The sequence below is a fragment of the Anopheles darlingi genome, chromosome 2, assembly GCF_943734745.1.
Source record: "Anopheles darlingi chromosome 2, idAnoDarlMG_H_01, whole genome shotgun sequence".
Classification (NCBI taxonomy): domain Eukaryota; kingdom Metazoa; phylum Arthropoda; class Insecta; order Diptera; family Culicidae; genus Anopheles; species Anopheles darlingi.
This window is the reverse complement of record NC_064874.1, coordinates 11,169,272-11,182,042: the sequence shown is the minus strand read 5'-3', so window position 1 is coordinate 11,182,042 and position 12,771 is coordinate 11,169,272. Positions and strand designations below refer to the sequence as shown.

General features: G+C 50.5%; 1 protein-coding gene across 3 annotated transcripts in view; it reads left to right on the top strand.

Annotated features, from left to right (window-relative positions):
* The window catches only part of LOC125950338 (furin-like protease 2), a 185,726-nt gene that overhangs the window by 92,897 nt on the left and 80,058 nt on the right, over nucleotides 1-12,771 (top strand). The gene's annotated exons all lie outside the window — the stretch shown is intronic.

Below are 12,771 nucleotides of genomic sequence, written 5' to 3'. Positions count from 1 at the left end.
AAATTACGCACATCATTAGAAGTATGGCGTCGGTGGCAATGCAGGAGGGGGATGCTGCTGTGGTGGTGCATCGCACCTCGGCCCCTGCTCTCTAATCTGTGTGCGGTGGTTACTATTCTCCGTTCATAAACTGTGGTCGGATGCGGATATACACTCGTGGACCTCGGTTCTCGGTGCGGCTCGGCTCGGCTTCGATTAGAACGATTGAGTAATAAATATTCAAAATGTAGTCAGTCCCGCCACCACCACCACCAGGGTGCTACATTCCGCCTATAAATCGTTTAGACGATCGAGCGGCTAATCGCGTAATAGACTTTTGATTGAGGGCGTCCTTAAAAATAAATAAACAGCGTTCGGGGGAAGTGGAAAAAAATCAAACCCTCAATTGGGGCAGAGAAAATGAACGACGGACCCTCTCCTCTCGAGCACGTACACCATGACGACGGGGCCGGGTCAACGGTAGTAACTGGCCGAAACAAGCAAACAACACAAAAAAAACATGACCCCTTAGTTAGCCGATGGATGAACGCCAGAGATGGTTTTCTGATAAATTGAGGCAGATTTATCATTTATTCAAACCCTGCTGGCCACCGCTTTCGGTCGCATACCGGTAAGGGGTCCTGAAGCCGAGGCAGGCTGAAGCTTTGTAGAAAGCGATCCGATGGGGGAGGAGTCGTTGGAGGTTGTGCGCTTCATTGAGATTAAGTGTGTTCGGTAATATTTTAGAATTCATTTCTTATCTGTGCTGGAAAGGCGCACCGGTGCAATTATACCGCTGTCTTTTGGTATTACGATTGACGAGGGTTTGCCTTTTTGGTGATCTTCAATTATGCGTTCATCTTATTTTTTAATCTTCGATCTTTTGGCTGCTGGCACGTTTCGGTTTATCATATGTTGAAAACTGCATTAAATTGTAGTTGTAAAGATTCAGCTTATAGTTAATGCATATTCGAATATGAATTTATGCTTTAGACACACCTTCTTGTTAGCAAACGCTTAAGAGAAATAAAGTTCAGGAATTTGCAATGAATGCTGATTAAATTTTGCAGTATTATGGATTGGCATCATCTATTCTCGTTGCAGTAGCAAAAGAAACACTACCTTTCACCTGAAAAGATTCTATATCAAATTGCTTCCTTTCGTAATTAACTTCAAGCTTAACAATGATGAGATTTCGTTACGATAATGAATTCCAGCATAATCTGGACGTTCCATGACGATCTTTGCTAGATAAAACAAGAAAATGAGACACACAAACGCAAACGGAAAAGAACGGCAAGTGACAAAAACGGTTTTCCGAATTCTTTTGAATATTGAGGCAACAAGTCCTCGATGATTCGATAATTATCAGTCTTGGCAATCCTGTAGCCCTGCAGCAGCGAGGGAGGGTAGATACTGCCGTCCCTTGAATGCCGGGTTGATCCTGCGAACTCTTTGTTGTTTTATTTTGCTGCTCCTGGCCCGGCTTCCTTTCGTGGTTGATTTTTCCTCGTTCTAGCGGAACGGCAAACCGCCAGGCAAACTGTAGTTGAACCGCTTACCTCCTTCATTATGCAGATCTCGGCTTCTGTTTTCGATTACGGGTGATGGAAAGATTGTACCAATACCCAGGACCCGCGCCGTAGGAGAGGCTTTCGTGGGAAGAGATGGAAGAAGGTAGTAATAATGCTGACGATGGTGTTGATGCAAAGTAAATTTGCATAATTTTTGAATTTCTAATCCGCTTTGATCAAAAACCGAGCAACGTCCCCAACGCCTTTAATTAGTGACAAATTACTATCACCACCCCCCTCCCCCCTTCCGCTCCTTCCTATGCAGACCCCAAAACCTCTAATCCACCGTCGGGGGCCCAAACGTCCCCAATCGTTACTAGATGGGGTACAATTTGTGGCAGACCCCAAGGTCGGGAATTTGATGCCACGTTCGCAATCAATTTGGATGATAAGGATCACCATTTTCCTTAACAACCACCGCGCGTTCGTGTGCTCGCTGATAAAGAGGCGACAGAAAGAACAGGAAAGGCGGCGGAACACACAAAAAAATATTACGAAATTCGATCAAAGTAAAATCTTTATCACACTTTCGACGACACGAGCCTCTCACCGACTCCATCCAGGGATGGATCTAATTTGCATTTGAAATCGATTGTCTGCTAATTACCGACCATCGCCACTGGCTGAGCTCATCGATCCTTCAGCTGAGCTAGTGCTGGAAAATGGAACTTCCGCTTACCACAGGATATTTTTAGCGAAAGCAGATCATCTCAAGCCTGCCACGTGCTGGTTGTGATGAACACACTCTAGAAGATGCGGAACTGCTTTCTCGAAAACCGATTAAAAAACGAAAAGAGTGGAAAACGCTTCCTCTTACGGTGTTTTTCCGGGAGCAAACCAAGTGGTAGGCCCAAATCGAAATGGCGCGACGGTATCGACATTGACGCCCGAATAGCAGGAATCTCGACTTGGAGGACGACGGCGCTCGTTCGCGAACGGTGGCGGAATCTTCTGTGGCAAGCCAAAACCGCTCGTCGGTTGTAGCATCTGATAAATAAGTAATTAAGTTCTGTTTTCATTTTTGGACAAGAGTGTCATATTATCAACATTGCAATTATTACGGGGAATTACAATGAATTCCTAGGTTCCTTCACTAATTCAATTTCCAAATTCCTCATCAAATTCCGTAAAGTATCCCCTGCACAGAGCCCCTTGAATCGATTCCCAGTACAATCCGGGTTTAAGCACCATCACTAAGTGTGGTAAACGGGCGTAACGGGGTCACCGGGTGGCAGCCAACTCATCACGCCACCCAAGACCTCCTACCAACGTTGAGAGGGAGTTGCTATAAATTCTTCGGTTTTCCCGAACCCTCGCTACTGACCCTGAAATCATCTCCTTGGTCCCCACCCCTTCCTCGCTTCATAGAACGGTGGACCACCGCGTTTCGACTAACGACGCCATTACCGTTTAACCCTTATGAACCACTAAACTATATCCTGCTTGTGTGCTCTTGATGGTGGTGGTGGTGGTATGGAGTCGTTCCGTGCCATGCTCCTGCACCGGTAGTTGAACGCAGCTCTAGTCGAGGAAGTCAAAAAGTGTCAAAAACTTCCCGTTTCCGGTCTCACGATTGCCGTGCCCCCGCACCACACACACCCACACGTACCAGCACCGAAAGGTAGCTTGCACCACTACCACGTACCGCTACTACGGGGTCGTGCCGACAGGTATCACGGTTCGAGTGGCAACGACCATCATATCTGGAAGATCTCTTCCGTGTGGTGTGCCCTCCGTTCCGTTCCGGTGCCGAACGAACGAACGAACGAACGAACGAATATGTTGACTCGTTACGTGACGTCGAGGCACCATGGAAAACATGTAAATAAATTTATTCAAATTAGAGCCACTTTTCGGAGCGCCTGTCCCTCCCCGTTCAGCCCTCCCCCCCTTTTGCGGAAACCCCCGAACGACGATGGATCCTTTCGCGATGACAGAACGATGAGTTGAGGGTGCGGCAACCGTTCCTTTGGTTTTTGCCTATCGCCGGAACGGAAAGGATCCATTCATATGGTATAAGTGCCTGTGTGTTAGTGTGTGTGTGTGTTTGTATGTCTGTGTGCGGTAGGAAAACGGCACGAAATCCGACCGGAGGACGGACGAAGTTTGCACACGGGAACCAACCTGTTCGTCAAAACTCCGGTTTCGGCAACTTTTTGTCCGTTTCTCTCTCTGTTTGTTTGTGCTATTTTGCCCTTCCCAAGGATCGCATTTCTCTCGCTTTGTTTTGGGGGGGGGGGGGGGGGGGGAACACCATCTAAAGGCGGCAACCCATCTGAAGTCCTCTTTCTTCTGCCCCTTGGCTTGGGTGGCTCGTTTCTTCATGTTCATTTCCAGATTGGCACCATCTTCGTGCCGCTCCCCTCGCCGGGAAGGGAGCACCGGATGGCAAACCAAATTATAAGCCAATTTAAAATACATAAAGACACGCATAAAGACATTTTTATATGCTGTGTGCGTTTGGGTCCCCAAAAATGGGAGCCCCGGGTACCCATCATCATAATCATCCTCATGATCAACATGGTATGGTGTGTTGTGGTGTCTGGTGTCTGCAGTGTCTGCGCTGTGTGGGTTGCGCGGTGTGCGACAACCGATAAAGGGGTGTTTACCGTTAATGTCTTGGCAAACGGTGTCGTTGTTGCTCTCCCTCTGGTTTTTGGTGCTCGTAACGCTTAAAGGTTGCAGCATAAAAATGCTCGTGAATTGCACTATTGTTTTGACCTTCTATGCTCCCGGCGTAACATTGCGTAATGTCAACTGTCGATGTCTTAAAGCACTCAAATCTTCTTCTGTAATGTAATGAAAAACGTTTAAATATTTCACCGATTTCGATTGCCATTTGGTGGCTATCGAAAGGCAGAACTAACCGCAGCGGTGCAATCTCTAGTGACTTTAACGTGACAGAAACCACCGGTAATTCGTGGCATAACGCGTGCAAACCGCTCAAGTTCGACTCCAGACTCATCCTGAAGTGCGGCAGAAGCATCGTGTTTCACGACTTCCTTGAGGCCCTAAACGAGTGAAGTAACTGCAATAATTGATGCTCGAGAAGCAGCAGCTGGAAATCTGTGCGCCGACGCAAAACGATGGTTTTAACTTTAGGTCTGAGACGTGTTTTCGGGTTATCTAAAATTCATCTCCTCAAGCAACACACACACACACGTGCTAGTGTGCGTCCCAACACCCACAAAAATGCCTCACAGACGAAGGAGTTACTCCGATGAAGATGCAGTTCGTAAACGAAACTTCGCTACTGTTGTGTGTCCCCCCGCGGGAGGCTTAAGGCTTGGTGGAAGATGATTATGGTGTACCGAGTACACATACCACCGAGTGGGGCACACACACACACACACACGCTCATGCTGATGCTTTCGGCATTAATAAGTTACCAGTAAAAACTTGTGCTTCAAGAGAATCCGGACCTTACCGGTGGCCACATACTACGCCGGATTGCATGGTGCATAACCACCGGCGCCACCAGAAAGATGATTTATGGCGCACAGCGAGAGATCGAAAATGGGAAACCCGAAGGCGCACGGAGAGAGTGGTCTGTGGTGTGTGGAAGTGTGCTATGGAATGCCGCAAGGCAGACAGTGCCGATCCCGATGTTCTCGGCACCTTAACACCAGTAGACTTGCGGGGGAGAGGGGGGGAAGGGGCGCACGAGATGCACCCGCGCACCCACACAAGTGCATATTGTCGCCCTGAAATCGATAATAGCTTCAAGCGGCAAACGGGGATGGCTTTCGGAATATTAAGGGGCTTCGGTATTCGGGCCATATGCTCCTGTGTGTGTGTGTTTGCGGAAAACTTGTTCAACGAGAGCGACTGTTCCCTAGAACTGACTGCCCGGATTATCCGGGACAAATTAATGGACGCGTCGTCCTACTAAAAGCCACATATACACCACGGAGCGGGAACCCAGGATTTTGCTTACGCAACTTACACACACACACGCACGCATGGCGTGGCCGGTCCGACGTGCGGTAACTTTGTCGCAATGGTGATAATGGACATCTCGCTTCATCGGACGCCAGAGGTGGACCAAAGCGTCACGCTCAGAGTATCCTGCCCCCGAGAAAAGCCCCGCGTTGACACTGTTTTCCGAACACAGAGCCTGCCGCCCCAAAAGAACGAAAATCTGTCGTCGGTGCGCACACACACACGCGTACAGTGCGCCCTAGTAATGGCGCATAAAACGGGCGCTCGGTCATCAATCAATCGGCCTTTATGGCCGATAACAGTTCCCCAGCGCTCCACAGTGCTCCACCGCTTTCCCCTTTCGATTCGCCCCAGCTTCTGCATGTCCTTGGGTGTGGCCACGGTTCGACCGGAGAAAGAGAGTCAAAGAGATGGGAAGGGACTCGCGCGAGTGTGTTGAGTACGGTGGTTGACTTCTTCACCTTCGTTGTTGCGCTTCGTGCGCGACGTGAGTCTCGCCGTTGTGCTGATGAGATGAGAAGGCTGTCGATGGTCTAGAAGGATCGTGTATCGCTTTACTGTGGGCTTCAAAATGTGCGAAGCTGCTGCTGAAGTGAACCGCCGTGTTTTGGGCGGTAGACGCAAGTAATGAAAGATATTGTCATCACGACAGCTTCTACTTCTCGGCGATGGTTACACGGCCATCAGGACCGTGACGCGCTGAGTAGAAGCAATATTCACCCAGGGTGTACATATACTAACGAAGCGACTGGAGGGTTACTCCTGGTGAACTCCTGACGTTTCGTATGGATACTGTCGGGTGTAGGATTTAGCTTCGATCATCGCAATGCAATAAGGTTCAATCTTCACACCATGGCTCACTGTATGCAGGACGTGGTGGTGATGTCGTCATAAAAACAAAGTGATTGTACTGCACCAGGCTCCTACCCCCACATGCACGGACACGAAGTCTAACCATTCTTCTCCTCGTTTTTTGTCTCGACAGCGCACGTCCAGCAATGGTTCATTCGCGATCGTCCCCCGTCGGCGACAGTAAAAACCGGAAGTGCCAAAAACCAAATTTACCCATTCCCCCCTCCCCCCAACACCCCAAAAAACACGAATTCTCAATACATAGGTCGAGTCCACTCGCGAACGTCGATCCCGGGGCGTCGCGTAGGTCACCGAGTCATGATGCTCGTCCTTCTCGACCCCTGCCCGGCTCGGAGGAAAATTATGATCGATACATAGCGGAAAATTAATAGTCCATTGCGCGAGGGAGGGCCACCGCCGGTAACACCGCACCGTCATCGTTTTCCATCGGCCGCGCTCTAGCCTCTCTAGCCGACAACTTGACTTACGCCCCGACACTGATGAGGATGACGTTGGTGTTTTCGCGCTGTGCTTGCCTTTAAAGGACCTGGTGTGCCCTGTGTGTACGTGTGCGCCGGGGGCCATAGATTAAGGAAGCTTTATCCTTCCTCGTTCGCCGCTCCTCACCGTCATTGCCGACGGAGACGTCGTCTATCCCCGTTGGTGACCTGGATTGGTGCTGCTACTGCCCATAGACATCAAGTCACGAAATTCATGATCCATTTTCGGCGTGCTTGCGAGCTGTTGTTTTTCACTCCCCGTCGCCCTTTTGCCCGGGTTTCCCTTCGCTGGGGACTCTGCATGACTCCAGTTTGACTTCAGAGGACAACAGCATCGCTCCGAGCTGGAAAAAGGGAAAAGAAGAAAAAAAAAACAGAGGAACACCCTTCTGTCCGCTGTTATTCCGCTTCGGCGTTGCTCAGCGTCCGTGTACCGTCGGTGTATATGCAGTACACCACGGAGGGGGCTCCGGTCACCCGATGGTGGTGTTCGGTGCAGTGGTTTTTGCGTCAACAACTTTTGGTCCTTCGCAAATGGCGCGCGAGATGTCCATGGTTGGTGGGGCGCTACGACCCCGTCGTTCACCTTCCCTTTTGTCGCGCTTTACTTCGCTCTCATTCTCACTCGCTCGCTATGATATGGTCCGTAGTGAAGAAACCGAAATCCCAATCTAATCTCATGGTGTGTTGTATATTATCATACTATATTTGCTTTATGTGATGCGAATACATTTTCCTCGGTCGCTCGCAAGCGCGCTAGCGCGAAAACCAGCAGCCAGTGGACGGAGAGGACGGGGAAGGTGAAATTGCTTTTCTTCTGAAGGCAAATCCCGGGACTGGAACGGGTCGCGGATTTTGTGCCAACTTTGCCTTTTACCGCTCTCTGACCCTTCTTCATCCGCCTGGCGCTACGTCAGCATCGCCCCGCACGCGCACGCGAGAGGTGACGTGCATTCTTGACGTCATCGTAATTATTGGAGGCAATAGATTTGATGAGTTTATGAACCCCGATGGGGTAGGGGATTGGGTTCACAGGCAGATTTGGGAGAACGGGAACAACGCAAACGCTACAAAGAAGCAGATAATGATATTCATGGGGATTATGTGTTTCTGATGAGTTTGCCCGAATAATTCGCCATCTGGCAGCGACGGCGATAAACGGCGAAAAAGGGAATACAAACTTTCGCAATATTGTACCGGAATGTACTGGTACCGGCGCGCTGTCTAGATTTTCCAAACTTTTTAACTCGCTTATTGGTTCCGAATCCGTCGCGATGTCGCGCTTACTTTCGCTTTTTTTGTAACGCGCAATTGTTGTTATCGAACTTTACGGATACGAACGTCACGGTCTCAAACCACCACAAACACTACCACAAGCCCTTCAATCAAATTACTCCTGGCTACACTCTGGTCGAGACAAATGATGAGGCTGTTGCGTGCGCCAGGCCAAAAACAAGGAACAACACCGAAGAAATATATAAATCACAAACTCAGCACTCACTCACGGACACACACACACACATTCCATCTCTCGATGAGCGAAAATCTGGAAAAATGCTTCGTGCTGATCATCACCGCGCCCCTCCTTGTGGAAGCATTTTTCCCAATCGCATTCCATCGCGAAATGGAAGAAGACTCTCTGTTCCCTCCCTGCCCCCTCCCATGCCTTATGTTCGCCCCGGGAAGGAATTCCTTCCGATTCGATTCGACACTGCCTTGGTCGAACGAAACGCTAGGAAACGGAAGGAAAAGCCAAAGAAAAAGGAAAACAGCGAAGCGTACGCTCGTAGCATGAAGCATGTTCGTGCTGTTTGTGCTTTCGGGAGGATTTTGAGATGCGATGCGTCAAGCAAAATCGCGGGAGGAAGGACGGAACGGGATGGAACGGTCGGTAACGGCACGATGGGCACCACGCGGCATCCGGGATCGATGGAAAATGAAGAACGATGTGAAGAGCGCCGAGGGAGCGAATGCGGTGCCGGGTTGGCGAATGAAATTTGTTTTTGATTGATAAGTGATGTTTGAGCAACAGCAGAGCAGAGGGGGCGGGGGGAGAGCGTATCATAAACGATGCTGCCGGCGGAAGCTGGCCGACGGTTCGCTGGCTCCGTAATGATTTGCAGATCGTCGTCGTCGTCCTCATCGTCATCGTCGTGGTAGTCGGCATCATCCACCCTATCTGCGGTGATCTCTCGTGGCTCTTCCGTTGCGAATGCCTGTCAGGAATGACGAATGTAGAGCACTCGGCGTCACGCCGTGGTTCCTCTCTACCTCTTTCGTTTGCGCTCGTATGATGGAGCTGAAGTGTGCCAGGAAGGAATCAAAAATATGCTCGGCAGCAGCAGCAGCAGCAGCAGCAGCAGTATGATTCCTGCCAGCCGTGACATTTGAATTCTCCTGCTGTTTTCGTGTCCTATTTTTCATTTATGCTTCGTTATGCCGCAGTGAAGCTCATTGGGTAAGCGCAAGCCGAGAGCAAGCAGGAAGCGAAGGATAATTTGCAAACAAATCATGCTACCGTACGGCAGCTCACATTGAAGCTGATTTGCTGTTTCTCGATGCCTATAAAGAAGGGGGAGTTCCACGAGTAGCAGAAACAAGATATTCGTAACTTAAAAGCCACATTAAGACACAAAACAGCACAAAACCTGAAGTCGATCTGTTCTATATTTCGATTTCCGAAGAAACGAGAACGCAAAACTAAAGAACGAAAACGCAAAAGACCCCGGGAAAGAGTGCCCGGGCCCTTTCACACTCGTCTAATCTGTGGCACGTGCACACGCCGGAAGCATCAGAACCAGAACCAGATCCTGACAGTGAGCGATAGCGCGGGTACTGTGTCAGCAGTAGTAGGACATGCTCGTCTTGCGATTTTGTTTCGCCGGCAAAAGAATTCTGCTGCTGTGTGCTCCTCTGTTCTGAATCCGGATCCGTCCGGTCCGCCCCGTGGGAACCGGTTGTCGACTTCGAGGTAAAAAGACGACATATTAGCCTGGGAGGAGAAGCACGACTGTCAGGCTCACCGCCCCCGGTCCTCAGACCGGTAGTAAACGAACGAAATCAATCTCGCTGACACATCAATAACGGATTGGACGAGGATCGTCGTCCTGGGAGGGTTCGGGAACGAATCGGAGGTGATGCAGTCAGTCAGCCAGAGTGGCGAGCTAAGTGAAATGCCTTGGCGATGAAGCCACTTGCGACCAACTATTCCCAGTCATGTGCTCCTCGCACGCTATCTCTCTGTCTCTCTTCCTCTGTCTCTGTCACTGTTTTCAAGCGCAGAGCATAAGGATGATAAACAGAAGAAACACGGAAGTACCTTCGCCAGGATAACGTAACGTGCCCGGTGGCACAAACAAACAAAGAAACATTCCCGGGGAAAAGACTGTCCTGCCTTTCTCCCCCCCGGGAGGTGGACTAAAAGTGGCGCCAAACCAGCAAAACGACAGAGCAGATGTCAGGTGTCGAATGGGTTGACTGATGGCACGAGCCGTGATAGCGAAGGAAAAGAAGAAACACACTAGCACACACACACACACACACACACCTCGGACGAGATGCACACACTTTGTCTTTTGGCGCCAGCAACAGAGAACACGGTTGGGATCCTTTGCCTTCTTCTGGACTGGGGACGCAGTAGCTGCAGGATTGTTGCAATCGGAATGAAGTTTGCTTCATCCTTTCGGGGCCGGACGACACCGTGGAGTCGTCGTCGTATCTGACAATGTTCGTTTTGTGCTGATTGATTGATCGGTTCGCTTTGATCGGAACGAAACGAAGCGCCGTCCTGAAAGAAGAGGCTGTCGGAGCTGAAGAATGCATCTGTCACTTGTGAGTTTTAAAATAACTCTTCTTGCCGCCTTCGGTGCCGCCGTTTGCAAACAGACGCCCGGTACGAAGACCATGCACCATGGAATAGCTCCAATAAGCTCAGTGGAAGTTCTTTTGGAATTGATTTTCCAAATATTGAAGTTCCATATTAACAGAAGCCAAACAACTGGAATGCCGTTCTTCTACCGTTTGGTCTGCATTTGGTCGGAGAGGGATCTTCGTCAGAGAACCATTTTATAGTTTTCCTTCCGCTTCCAAAATGCAGCTAGTTCTGCTGATTGAACTTCGCTCCAAATTATCTTCCGCATCGAGCGGCCCAAATTCATCCGTCATACCATCCCCCGACCTGACTGCTGGCTAGCCGTCGAGCCTACAGGGCCATGTCGAGGCGAAACTGCGAGGCTCGCGTAATCGAAAACTGATGACCGTTTTCATCACCATCACCATGTTGCACAAAACGGGGCGGGACAAGGCAAGATAAGACCGGGGGGCGGGGGGAGCCCGGGAAGGTTGTGGTTGTGGCGCCCGGTCCAAGGACCAAGGCCCTGGGAAAGAAAGGCAGGGCATCTTAAAGACACATTTGTTTTCGGGCTGCGCACCACTGCGAGAGGCGGGCTTTTCCTGGTCCCATCTCGGCCTTCCTCCTCCCTCCACGCAGAAAAGCGCAAAACGAGGCCATCCTCAGATTTATCGAGATGCCTGCCGTCGTCTTCTGTATCGTCTGGCGCCGGCACTGCCGCTGCTGCTGGGGTCGATTAAGGAGCCGCTTGTCGCCGAACTCCCCGTGGTGGGAGAGGAGGAGAGGCCCGTCGGCTCGTCGTGGTGTTTGGGGCACATGTTTATTAATGATCCGGTATCGAACAGGCAGCAGCAGCCAGTGGCCCCAAAAGATGGAGAACATTTCGTGCAGCTTCTGCGTCCTCGGGGTGGAGCCGAAAGCGAAATGCTGCCACCAAGCCACAAGAAACGTCGCCTTCTCTTCTGCGCGCTATCCGGTGCGACCGGAACTATGCCAGGACACTTTCGGGACGGAACCGAACGACGAACGCGCGGATACCTTCCGGCGGCGATGACTGGCGACCGGTTAGAAGATGGTTCCAGATTTCCCGAGGAGATCGCTGCCTTTCGCCATTTACCACAAATCGTCTCGAGCCGATGGCGGCGCAATGGATGGCGCCTTAGAGGGCTATAAAAATCGATTCTTTTGTGCCGATACCGAGGCACTTCGGCCACACCGTCGACGACGTCCGTTGACAGCTGGCACTAACGGTTTGTCTCAAGCATTGGAGTGTCGGTGACGGTGATGGGTGATGGGGTCACAATCTTGAAGGGGTAGAGCTAGTACAGAAGTTTGTTGCATTTTCTTCCACAAACGTACCGTGCACGAGGCTGACCAATTCTATCGAAGGAGAACTGACCTGGTTTTATGAGATATGTCACTTCAGAGGAGAAGACTTTTATGCCGCGATTATAGAAATATCATATATATTGCCTTAGAGTAAAAATGCGACTTTGCGACCTGTGACTTCGCACTTCGAAGTTATTCCCCATCCCACCTCGAGGGCAGATAATCAAATTAACACATGATTGGCCACCAATAAGGCCACCGAAGTGGTTGTACCCGCGAGAGTCACAATCTCTCTGTCTCTACTGCCGGCCATCATCGTCGCATCGGCCGGGGACTGACAATAAATCAATTAAAAAGTCATCGCCTCAATACTGGGCGACGACCGGGTCTCAATCTGTCCCCGAGTAGCATTTTTACACCGACAGCCCGTCTTGCGCCGGTCCTGCTGCTGTGTGTGTCCCTCTGGGTGATCCTCGCAAAGTGGCCCTCTAACTCCCTTGGCTATCTTTAAATCCTGCGGCCAAGGTCCGTGGTTGTCCGGGTGGGCTCTCAAGTTCTTCGCTCCAGCAACGAGTACCAGGGGGGGAGTTGGCGAAACTTTTACAAGTCGATTCGTTAGGCAGCTCGTCACCAAAATCCTGGCCTTTTCACACCGAGAAGTCGATGTAAAAAGCCTCTACGCTCCTTCCCCGGGTGTGATGGAACGTGGTGGGAAAAGTTTTTGGCACCCTCCCCCCCTCCCAGA